An 11,396-nucleotide genomic window follows, 5' to 3' on the forward strand; every position below is an offset into this window, starting at 1 on the left:
TATTTCTTGTGCGGCCCGGTACCAATTGGTCCACGGACCGGTATCGGCCCACGGACCGAGGGTTGGGGACCACTGCTCTAGGTAACGTCCAAACATTAGCTTAATTGAAACCCTCTGGACGTTAAGCAAGGCAAGGTAAAGCAAGTTTTTCTGTGGAACACATTTCAGCAACAGGCAATTCAAAGATCTTTACATGATAAAAACGTAAAACAACAAAAAAGTTAAATAAATTATGAAAACAGCTGTGCAGAGATAATTGTCAACACACCTTAATAGAAGCAGTGTTGTAATTTATGATAGTTCAACATTTTATCAAGCAGAATGAATAACTGATAAACTTATAGACAAAACAACTACAACAGTCAAGGATTTTTGTTTCTACTCCACTGTCCTCTAAATATCAGCTAACTTTATGTAATAAAAGGATACAAGCTTTGACTTTATTTCCACCAACCAATAGCAGTTGAATCACATCGGTGTATTTGACCATGACGTGAATTCAACCAAGGAAAAAGTAATTTAAGGTATACTATCTCAGTGGACATCCAGCAAAACTGTGGAGTGGCAGCACTTATCAGGAGCTGTAATTACCTAAAAGGTACAAGCCACATGTTTTCCCTTTTCAGCTCTTAAAAACATTTTAAAAAAGCACAAATAAATTAATAAATAGCGTCATGGCACTTCAGTTGTCCATCAATCAGCCACTACAGACTTTAGCTATCAGGTGTACTAGAGGATACCTGATGAATGAACTCTGACAGACTGGTCTCACCATTTCCTTTTTTGGACTTCTTTCAAAGTGTCTCAATGAGAAGTCTAGAGTGCAGCTAATAAAGATTTGTGAGAGATTTTTAGGGCTGTCTTGATTTCTTCGTCCTGATTACAACTAAATAGTTTCATCTCAAGTATTGGTAACAGATTACACTCAGCAGTTCTACCTACAGTAGGGTTTTAGCCTTTAACTTTGAGATAAGCAGCCGAGTCGCTTGTGAAATCTATTCCAACCCTCCGGAAAGTTGCAAATCATGCCCCCTGATTATGTTGCAAGCGCCGACACAATGTTGTCTTTGTTTGAGCACGAAGCAAGATTCACTTTTTTAGGTCCACAGGAAGGATTTCTTTAAAATGCACTCAACTTTAAATAGCAAAACCATTTCTAGTTACGTTCAAGAGCAAACGAGTGCCATTTAGGGGAAAGGAAAAGGCATGAGCCAAAGGAAAGTCTGCTCTTATCTTCTGGGAAACTTTTTCATGAATTTTTAATGAACTGAGATGAGTTCATTCCTGCAATGCTCTAGTCGAGTATATTCCATTTTCTGTGCTGGTTTCAGCGCCGAGAGCTTCACAGACAAAACATACAGTGAATACTTTAGCTTAAATATTCACACCCATTTAACTTTTGTACATTTCGTCACATTGCAACTTCAGAGTACATTGTAACACAATGTGGAACATTGCAACACAATGTACCCTGTGTTACAGACCAGCACAGAGTACATCGGATCACTGGTATTCACAGGATTAAGGACCACAGCCAGTCAAGAATAGCTAAAATCAGGGAATATTATCTAAAAACTCTCATAAGTGCCTCTTTTATAGGTGTTAATACCAAATATAATTTAATATCCATTAATACATATAGTGGGAACTGTTTTAGCACTACCACAAAAGCTAACGTTTACCATCTTCCTTGTTTCCTATACTGTCTGCTTTGTGAAGGCCAACCAACTGGCCTAAGTATTTCATCTTCCCAAGCTGCATTGTATTTCCAATTTAGAGATCCTCTATGGAAAAAGTCCCCAAATAGGCTGGTTTTCTGTAAATAATTTGGATTCACGTTCCACAGAAACATCTGCAAATAAATGAATCTGCAAATACTGAATTAGGAATACGCGGGGGTCTGCTGTAGCTTAATAAGCTAACCTTGTCTTCATCTTTTCCACAATCTTCTTCTTGACCTGCCTGCTGTGTTTCTTGATCTTTAAGATGCCAGGGGTGGGGGGGTTATCACTTATGACACTCTGATGTATTCACAGAAGAGATGAAATTACACAAAGCTGAGCTATGTTTCATAGTTATGTGTCCTGTGAAGGCAGTTGGTGTAATTGTAAATGAGTCTGCATTCACTGTTCAGATTATTTGAAAGAAAAATGAAAATCAATGCATCACTTTCCTCTTAGTTCACAACTCTGCACTGGTTTGTGTTGCTCTGTCACAAAAAGTCCCAATAAAACACTCAAACCTGCAATTTTAATCTAGGAATATTCCTGCCATGTGCTGCATATATAGCGTTATGCTAATGCTAACGGTCATGCTCAGTTGCGGTTTGCAACAGAATGTCCTTGAATCATGAGTCCTGTCCTCTGTGGGACAGAAACAGCCACCAGCCTGGTTTATGTTCTGTGGGAACAAATATTCTCCTCCTGAAGCGGAGCTGGCATTTATACACACAGTACCTCGAAGGTGGTTTTTCTCATTTTCCTTTGCCCTTACAAAAGCACAGAGAAGAGCCACAAATCAACAAATCAGAAAATGGTGGATGCCAGCAGGGCTCCCACAGCAGGACTCGTCTCTTCACAGTTCGCTCTGCTTTGTGTTTACCTCCAGGAACCAATGAGCTGACAACTCTCAGCTTATTTTACATTGTTTAGGTAACTTTTTAACATTTTATTCCTGTATTCATGTTAATGTCACTGATCTGACCTGATGTGGGAGATGTTAGCAGCCATTGCTAATGTAGCTCTAGGGTAACTTTAGCCTACATATTAGGAACTAGTTGAGTCGGTTTCCCTCACTAGTAAATTGAACAAAAAATGTAAAACATACCAATAAATTGGCCCTGATTTCCTTCATTTTGGGTGAATGATATTCGGTCGAGGCTTACGTGAGAAATTGATCATATCAATAATTTTATCTACCTCTGCAAAAGTTTGAAAATCAACCTCTGTTTTCTTTTTGCTCTTCCATGACTGAGGGCCAACTCAGAGGTCACACTGTGCGTTTCACAATAGTCACCCCACTTTTGCCAACTAGACAACTTTTCCGCTAAATTTACTTTTCAGACAAAAAATAAAAACGATATCTGCCGAAATTGGAAAGAGTAGGTAAGATTTCAAAACTGCAATTGGAAAGAAAAAAAAAATGAGTGTCTTCACCGTTAGAAGTACAGAAACTTACTTTGAAAAATCTATTACTAGTGTGCAAATTTCCAGGTCTTCACTGTGGAAAATTAAAACAACACAGACACATATATTTCCAGTTGACCTTTGGAGAGAAAATCTTTTCCCAAGTGGTTGTGATTTACCAGGTGAGCAAGTATGCCTTCTCTTTTGCAACAAATCAGAAACTGTAAGCTGTTGTTTGAACGTCTGTAAACCAAATTCTAGCTACAACAACCTTTGGCATAAAGGGAAAAAAACAACAGCTCAGAACGCCACTGCTGCATGGTCAGATGAGAAGAAGGAAACATACGAGGCTGCTGTATCCATGCTATTTTAGCACAGATGGGCCTCCTGCTAACCCCCAGTGGAAGCACTCAGCAGCAGCTGAACACATCCTGCTGCTGCCCAGCTAGCTAGAGCCACACTCAGCTACTGCTGGCTAATGGACTGCTTTAAGTGCTGAGGAGAGGATGGGGGGGCGAGCCGCTGCGCATCAGCGGGGTGGGCGTGCTGCAGGTGCAGCACACAATGAGGCAGTGGCTGGAGTGTGTGAGTCAGTGTGTGAGTGTTTTTGCGTTTCTTGCCTACAGCCCCCCCTTCTCTCCTGCTCCCCTCCACTACCGACCAAAAACCACCCACCGTTTTCCACTCTGACATTCACAGAGCTAAGCTTTTGCATCATCCGAGCGGAGCAGCACGCATTCAGAATCATTTTTGGCAACGAGCCGCTTCGCATTTTCTGAGACGGGGCGCAGGAGAGGAGGGGTCAGGGTGGGGGGGATCTATAGCATCATGTCTATCTGTGGCGCTCACACTCAAACACGAAATGCCGCAGTGGTCTGACAATGTGAGGAAAGGACATGCAGAGGGAAAAAAAAAACAAGGGGAGAGGAGACAATGTGAGTCACAACTAAGAAATCATTTCATACGCAAGCAGCCATAACCGAGCCCGCAGCATCTCTCTCTTTCTCTACCCTGTTTCGGCCTGCTCTAAACAGGCCAGAAAAAAAAAAAAAAAGGGGGCACAAGGCCATGCCATATGGTACTGAAGGTGGCAAGTGTATCACTCTACAAGAGAGCGGCTCGGCAGAGGAAGGCCCTGTCCCTCTGAGTGATTAACATCCGATCTGGGAGCGGTGCTCTTGACTTTAGATTAGGACGTGAGGTCTAAAATAATACACTTTTCAGGCAACTTCATTTAATTTTTCTCCTCAAAAACTCCCTCCATCCCCAAACTGAAACCCCCTGTGATCTGATAGGCTTAGAATAATAAGCAGTTAGCATGCTATCAGCCAGCAGCTCCATTATAGCTTGCAGATAAAGTTGGGCTGATCTCCAGAGGTGCAGCACAGCAGCAACACTCCCGTAATAATAGTGGAAGCCATCATAGTGACATGCAATTATCATGTAAGACTAGCTTTAAGAAATCCTCAGAGCATCGGCTGCTGAAATGAGCTGCAGCACGCTTAGCATTTCTATCACCGGATAGACAAAGACACTGCTGGATGCTGTCGGACTTTCCTTCAGACATACAAGTGCTAGGAAATTCAATTTAATAAAATCGTCTTGTTAGCTACAGGTATCGCTTGATTAAAGGATGTATTTTAAATCGTCTCTGCATGGAGACCAACAAACAGGACAGAACATTTTCTATCTGGTTTGGTTTGTTAGACAACGACAGAGATGTGACTGAGAAGTCTGAGGCTTCTCTTCACCTCCCCCCTACAACAAAACCATCCAGCAGTTCATTACAGGGGAACAGCAGAAAATTGCATCATGTCATGTGTCAATTAAAATAAAAACTTGAACATGGTTCAAAGTGAACAGTATCAAAGCATTTCGAGGTTTTAAGACAGTACTCTATTATTTCAGTTCTTATCAGTCAGATGCCAGAAAAGTGTTATCTCAGGCTGTACTGAGGACTAGCTTTCTGAAAGAAGGTTACGACACTTTTAAAAAAAAATTACAAGATAGATAAATTCAGGAATACTTCCAGCTAAAAATAAATAAATAAATAAATAAAAAAACACAAACAGCCATGATGTGGAAAGTTGGCACTATGGGATCAACATGACTGTAAAGCAGAAAACCGTAGGCAACAGAATGCTATATTATTGCATGCAAGGCAATAAAATGTTTATTTCTTCTTTTAAAAAAAAGACAGTGTTGTTGGTGTATTTGCACATTTTGATGTATTTGTAATACTGAATGAAAAAGGCTTCAGTGCTTAAATAAAAAATCTGCAGAAAGTACCAATTATTCTGACAATTAATCATAAGAATAATTAATAGCAGCCCTAATCAGGTTGTTATATTTCTGTTTTTGAATAAATAATACTTGCTATTTTTCAACGTTAGTTAAAAGCAAATAGATCATATTTTACTTTTCAGATTCTGTTAACCATTATGCCATAAAACTGTTTATTTCCCCAGCAGGTCATCATGCTGTGGGACTCTCATGCCTGGGAAACTGTAAAATCATTCATTCATGTTCAGACACACATCCTGAAAAAAAAACCTTCTCAGGCAGAAACTCCGCCCTTTAACTGCTAAACTTCCTTCAGTTACTCCCTTCTCACTTTTCCAGCTGTGGCGGCCAATTGGTACTCCTTGAAGCTTTCATGATAACAGATCGTTTGTTCACAACCGCACATGTAAATACAACAACAGGTCAAAATGAACAACAGCACATGACACATTACACCTGGTCATTAATTATTCAACACCAAATCAAGCGAGGAGGAACGCAGGTACACTCTAAGAAGAAAATAGTTGAACCAACTTAAATTAATTGCTTCTGTAGGTAACAAGCAATTCAATTAAGTTTATCCAACTTAATTTATTAAGTTTAACCAATTCAATATATTCTAATCATCCAACTCAATTTGTTAATTTATTTTTAACAAATGTATTAAGTATGTTTAAGGTAACCGATTTCAGTCAGTCTTACTCAAATCATTTAGTTTACTTCAAAAATGGTGAATAAACTTATATAGTGCTTTTCCAGTCATTTTGACCACTGAAAGCACTTTACACTAGAGTCACATTCACACATTTATTTAATGTGCAGATCAGTAGGCAACTTGGGGTTGGTGCCTTGCCCAGGGGCACACTGACATGGCAGGAGGAAGCTGGGATCAAACCTACAACCTTCTGATCACAAGATGACTACTCTACCCACAGAGCCACGGTTGTTTACCAGGGAATCTGTCCCTGGTTAGTTTGAGTCATGGTGTCAGACGTGGGATACAAACATGGTATTGAACTTAATTATTTCAAGTAAAGTCAAAGTAAAAAGGTCATTTAAGGAAAAGATTTGTGTATTTAGAGGACACTGTAAAAATAGTATTAAAATTAAGTTTGGAACTACTTAAACGTTTGAGTTGATTTTCTGTAGAATTAAGTCAAAGAGATTTAAAATGTTCATTAGAAGAAAAATGATTAAGTAAGAGTGACTTACATTTATCATGTTAAACCCCCTTATGAGTTAAGTTATAAAAACTTATCAAATTGAGTTGGAAGGATTTAGTGAATAATAAATTGGGTTGGTCAGACATAGGATACGAAACTGGCACTGAACTCAATTGTTTTAAGTAAAGTCAAAGTGAAAAGTTCCTTTAGGTTAAAGATTTATAAGTTTTGAGTTAAATGAACACAAAAAAGTAAGTTGTCATAGCAAAAGCAAAAGAATTAAGTGAAATTAATGTAAATAAGTCCATAAGATGAACTGCAGCCCAAATACACTTTTTAGAGTGTGAAAAGCAAAATCAGATCTCCATCCACCTCTGAAACCACAACATGGATCTGGGAATTATGTCAAACTTGACCTATCAATACACCAACCCTCTGTTTGCAGTATTCTGATTGCATATTTTTCTTTCTACACCACTTCACACCTGTTAGCAAACCATTTTTGCAAATGCACTCATTTCTCTAGATATTTTTGATTAATTATAGATTATAACATACTTAAATTCCATATGCAGTTTAATTTTACTCCACCTGCAAGATTGGAGTAAAATAACATCATTGTAATAATAGACTATTACTTTAACTCATCAGTTGTCAAGGAACGTACATGTGTTGGGCACATTTTTGCTAATCCACTAACAGTGGAGCTAATTTTAAGGGTTTAGCATTTTTTTCTGTCTTTGAAAACATTTAGTACATTCAGTTAAATGCCAACTTAGCATTTAGCACCCTAAATTTATATTTCTGGATAACTTCTAAAACACTCAATTATTTGGCTGTGTTATAAACTTTCTGTTTCAAAAATCTCTTGTTGAAGCACCACTGTGCTGATGGGTGTGTAGTCATGTGGAGGTTGATATAGCACATGATGTGTCACAGACACATGGTGTGTATCAAGATGGTTGAAGTTAGCGCATTAGCTTTAATTTCCACTAGTTACTATGTTGGTATAGCGCTTTTCCATTAGCATAACTAATGTTTACGATTAGTGCATTTTTAGCTAACAGTGCCCATCACTGATGTCATCAGTGTTTTGTGACCATTTTTATGTCACGTTTTACCCTAAAGGCAGGTCAAAACTTGACATAGTTGGAACATCCTGCAGAAGGGACAAAATGACCAGTGCCTATCAACACATTGTCACACACTGAGGTGGTGTCAGTTATATGCTGGCTTTGAACTTTAATCTGTGTTTTAACACAATTCCAAAGCAGAATGGCATCTGTAATGAACGTAGCAAAGCAAGTGTTCCTGCCCTAAGCGGGAACAAGGCCAGTCCGCTGGCAGAGATTATGTACTAGAGAGAACATTCGAGATAGTTCTTACCAATAGAGCAAATACCTCAGAAAGTCCACAGTGGCTATATTTCAGACTGTAAAGGCAGCATGTTAAATATTTAATTTTATGAGAGTATCAGAACAACAAGGGTTGCAATGAGAAAGCTTCTCAACCCTGAAAAAAAACAGAACATTGTATGTTTTTAAAGTTGCATCGGAACAAAACTACAAAGCCTCAAAAACAAAACGTTCAAGTCAAAGTAAGATCAAGCTGGAGATGCTAGGTCAAGACGCACAATGCACAATGATATGATTATATGATAATTCTTTATTAGACCCACAAGTGGAAATTGAATCTGTCATGGCAAAATGTTGACAGAAAAAAAGAATAACAGAAATGAAAAACTACAGAGTAAAAAACAACAGTACAGTGTAGAAAAAACACTTCTACCCAATACTGTGGCATTCGAGCTTTAGTAATAACACACTTCACCCTATAAGGTGTTCCAATAAAATCACAGAAAGTCTGAGATTAATGCAAATATAAGGTGCACCATCTTATTTTTTATATATGTTTTTGTCACAATAACTAACACTACAGCAGAAATGAAGCAAAGCGGCAGAAGCCTGTTTTCTGCTCTGTATAAAAACAGATGCACATTCTAACATCGTTCAGCCTCAGACTGGAATTTAGCAAACTAAATTCTGCCCAACACAAACTATTGAATGCAGTGTCATGAACTGTTCCAAAAATAGCATGAAGAAATTCAGCAGAGTGCTGAAAAGGTGTCGCTTTGTCAGAACGGCTGAGTGTTTGCTGGCTGCTTGTGAAAAATTCCCCTGACCCTTTTCCCCCCATCAACGAGCTCCACGTCATCCACCCGTCCTTCTCAGAGTGACCTCTGAGTCTCGTCTGTAAGAAGAATCTCGCCGGGCAGTTAGTAGACCGCCTCAAGCTGCGATCAACATCTGTGGCTCAGTCCTCCAACATTGGCGGAGCGTTTCACGCCACAAGGTTAGATAAACACACAGCAAGGCAGAGGACAGGCGACACAAGATATTCAGACAAATATGATCCTCCGTGAGAGTTACCCCAGAGATTAGATGGATTTACAGATCTAGCATTTGAAACCCCCCCTCCCAATAGGGAGTAGTCCATGTATGTCCATAAAACTAATGCTACACATCATGCTGAGCTCAGCGTCCCTTATGGTGAATTGTGGTGGCAGTGTCACAATGTGGGGGTGCTTTTCTTTAATATGTGAGGGGGAGCTGCGATAAATTGATGGGAAGACGGATGGAGCAAAACAAAAAGGAGAAAAACCTGATGGAGGCTGCAAAACACTAACATTCACCAAGACTAAACCTGCAGCCAGAGCTACAAGTCGGTTTAGATCAAAGAACATTCAAGAGTTAAAATGGCCCAGTCAAAGTTCAGTCTAAATCTAGTTGAGAATCTGCGGAAAGACTTGGAAAAGTGATGCTGTCTATCTGAACTGAATGAACTTGATGCATGCCACATTTATGTTTTTAGAGGGTCAAGGTAACGACTTTGATGATTAAATATTTATTTCGAACATGCAAAAAAAAGTCAGAGCAAATTGACAAAAAAATAAAAAACAGGGATAATAGTCAAACATAAAAGTAAAACTTTCATATTCAGTTCAAAATGCTGTGGGAAGAAACTAACGCTTATTAAAACTTACCCCCATTGACTCATCCAGTACATACATACACATATGCTTCCCACGTTTCAATATTTATAGTTTTACTTCATTCCCTGTGCTGTAACATATTGTTATGTAGTCTACAGCTTCTACATACAGACTCCTGCAAGATATCAGAGCAACTATGTTGATCCTAAGTGGAGTCAAATGTTTAAGAGTTAATTGTAGGAACTGTAATTAATTAATCACAATTATTCACATTTTAATCAAAAACTAAACATTTTCAGTTCAAAAATCCTTTCTGCTGCTACATGACTGAATAAATAGACTTAAGAGCTCAATAACAAAGATTTTTATTGTTTTTAATTTATTTAGGTTATTCAACCATCAAAAAGTTTTGAATATCCATTTTTTGGTTAGTTAACCAAAAAATGAATAATAATGAATGACTGGTACAAAGTGCTATTAAACGACTCTGGACACTGATGTTAGCGCTGGAGACGCTGCTATGCTGCTGCTACATGTTTTGCACTGAGATGCTATTTTAGTCTTGAATAGCTTCATTGGAAGGCTAACTGCTTTTAGCACAACTTGAACAGAACAATCAGATCAGTTCAGAACAATCAGCGTCCAATCAGATCATTTTTGAAACAAAAATTAACCCAATGTGGGACAAGAGAAACACAGGACTTTTATATGTAAAAATAATAGTGATGTGTATAATTCCATAAAAATTTTAACATGTTGAGATCCATGTAATTAATTAAGTGAAATTGATGTGTTAATTTAATGTGGTCCTAATTTTTCCACAAAACAAGAAAAAAAACATTTTTATATTTTTATAATCCAATACACAACACATCTAGTCACGTTGAGTGTACAGTACAGTAACCTTAGCACCCAGCAGCGTACCTAACACTTCATACCTAAGCTTCATCCATGAACTCTTGTAATAGAGATTTTCTATTCCATTTTTGAAATAGATTTATATTTCATACTGCATTTTCAAAGTCCTTCCACAGACCGCCTTAATAACCTTTAATCTTGTAAATGATCCTTTTCCATCCAATTCAGAATAATGTGTTACTTTGTGTTGTCACATAAAATCAGAATAAAATACATTGATATTTGTAACATAACGAGGAAAAGTTTGAGTCTGAATATTTTCCCAAAACATTGTATTTCCTTGTAAATTCTCCTTAGGAGAAATTACACAGCTGATAGAAATACATTTCGAAAGTCTATATTTATATTATTAATTTAATTGTTCATTTGATAGGGACAGATACAAAAACAGATCAAAACAATCTGATGCCTTCATCACAGTTCATACAGCCAACACACATCCCTAGAAGTTCAGATCAACAGGCCAGCAAGTAGTTTCAAAATGTACATAAAAACACAACGGAGAGAGTCAGGTAAAGCAGGAGAATCTGGTTTTCTTCCAGAATTAAAGTGATAAACGCCTTTAAGAATCAGCTAAATCTGCGCTGCTGCAGGGAAGGAGTGGACAGCGCGGCGTTTTGCTTCATGGCTCTCTGACCTGAGCGCTTTTAGGATCCCCCCAACCCCCACATTGTCTCCAAGGTGCAAAACAATAGGTATTGTTTGAAAGAGCAGCCAGGAATCGTCCACATCTCATTAAGATGCTTTCTTGCATCTCTTTTTGCCTCACCAGTGAAAACGCAAATTGAAGATGAGATTGACTCGAAAAGCCATTTATTTTCTCCTCTCAATACGCGTGTGGGGGTATTGAGGGTGGTGAGGGTCGTTTCTGCTTTCAGGTCCACTCAGATTGGCAGTAAACCGACTTTTCCTCCA

The 11,396-nt window shown here is 38.4% G+C and overlaps 1 long non-coding RNA gene across 1 annotated transcript in view; it reads left to right on the plus strand.

Annotated features, from left to right (window-relative positions):
* The window catches only part of LOC106934424 (uncharacterized), an 18,041-nt gene extending 11,392 nt beyond the window's left edge, over nt 1-6,649 (plus strand). Inside the window, exon 3 of the long non-coding RNA XR_001421695.1 lies at nt 6,475-6,649. This is a non-coding gene — a long non-coding RNA (uncharacterized LOC106934424). The remainder of the gene's footprint in view (nt 1-6,474) is intronic.
* Nucleotides 6,650-11,396: the final 4,747 nt, after the last annotated feature.

This window comes from Poecilia latipinna, unplaced genomic scaffold (assembly GCF_001443285.1).
Source record: "Poecilia latipinna isolate Pla-1442-1.1 unplaced genomic scaffold, P_latipinna-1.0 Scaffold1804, whole genome shotgun sequence".
Lineage (NCBI taxonomy): Eukaryota > Metazoa > Chordata > Actinopteri > Cyprinodontiformes > Poeciliidae > Poecilia > Poecilia latipinna.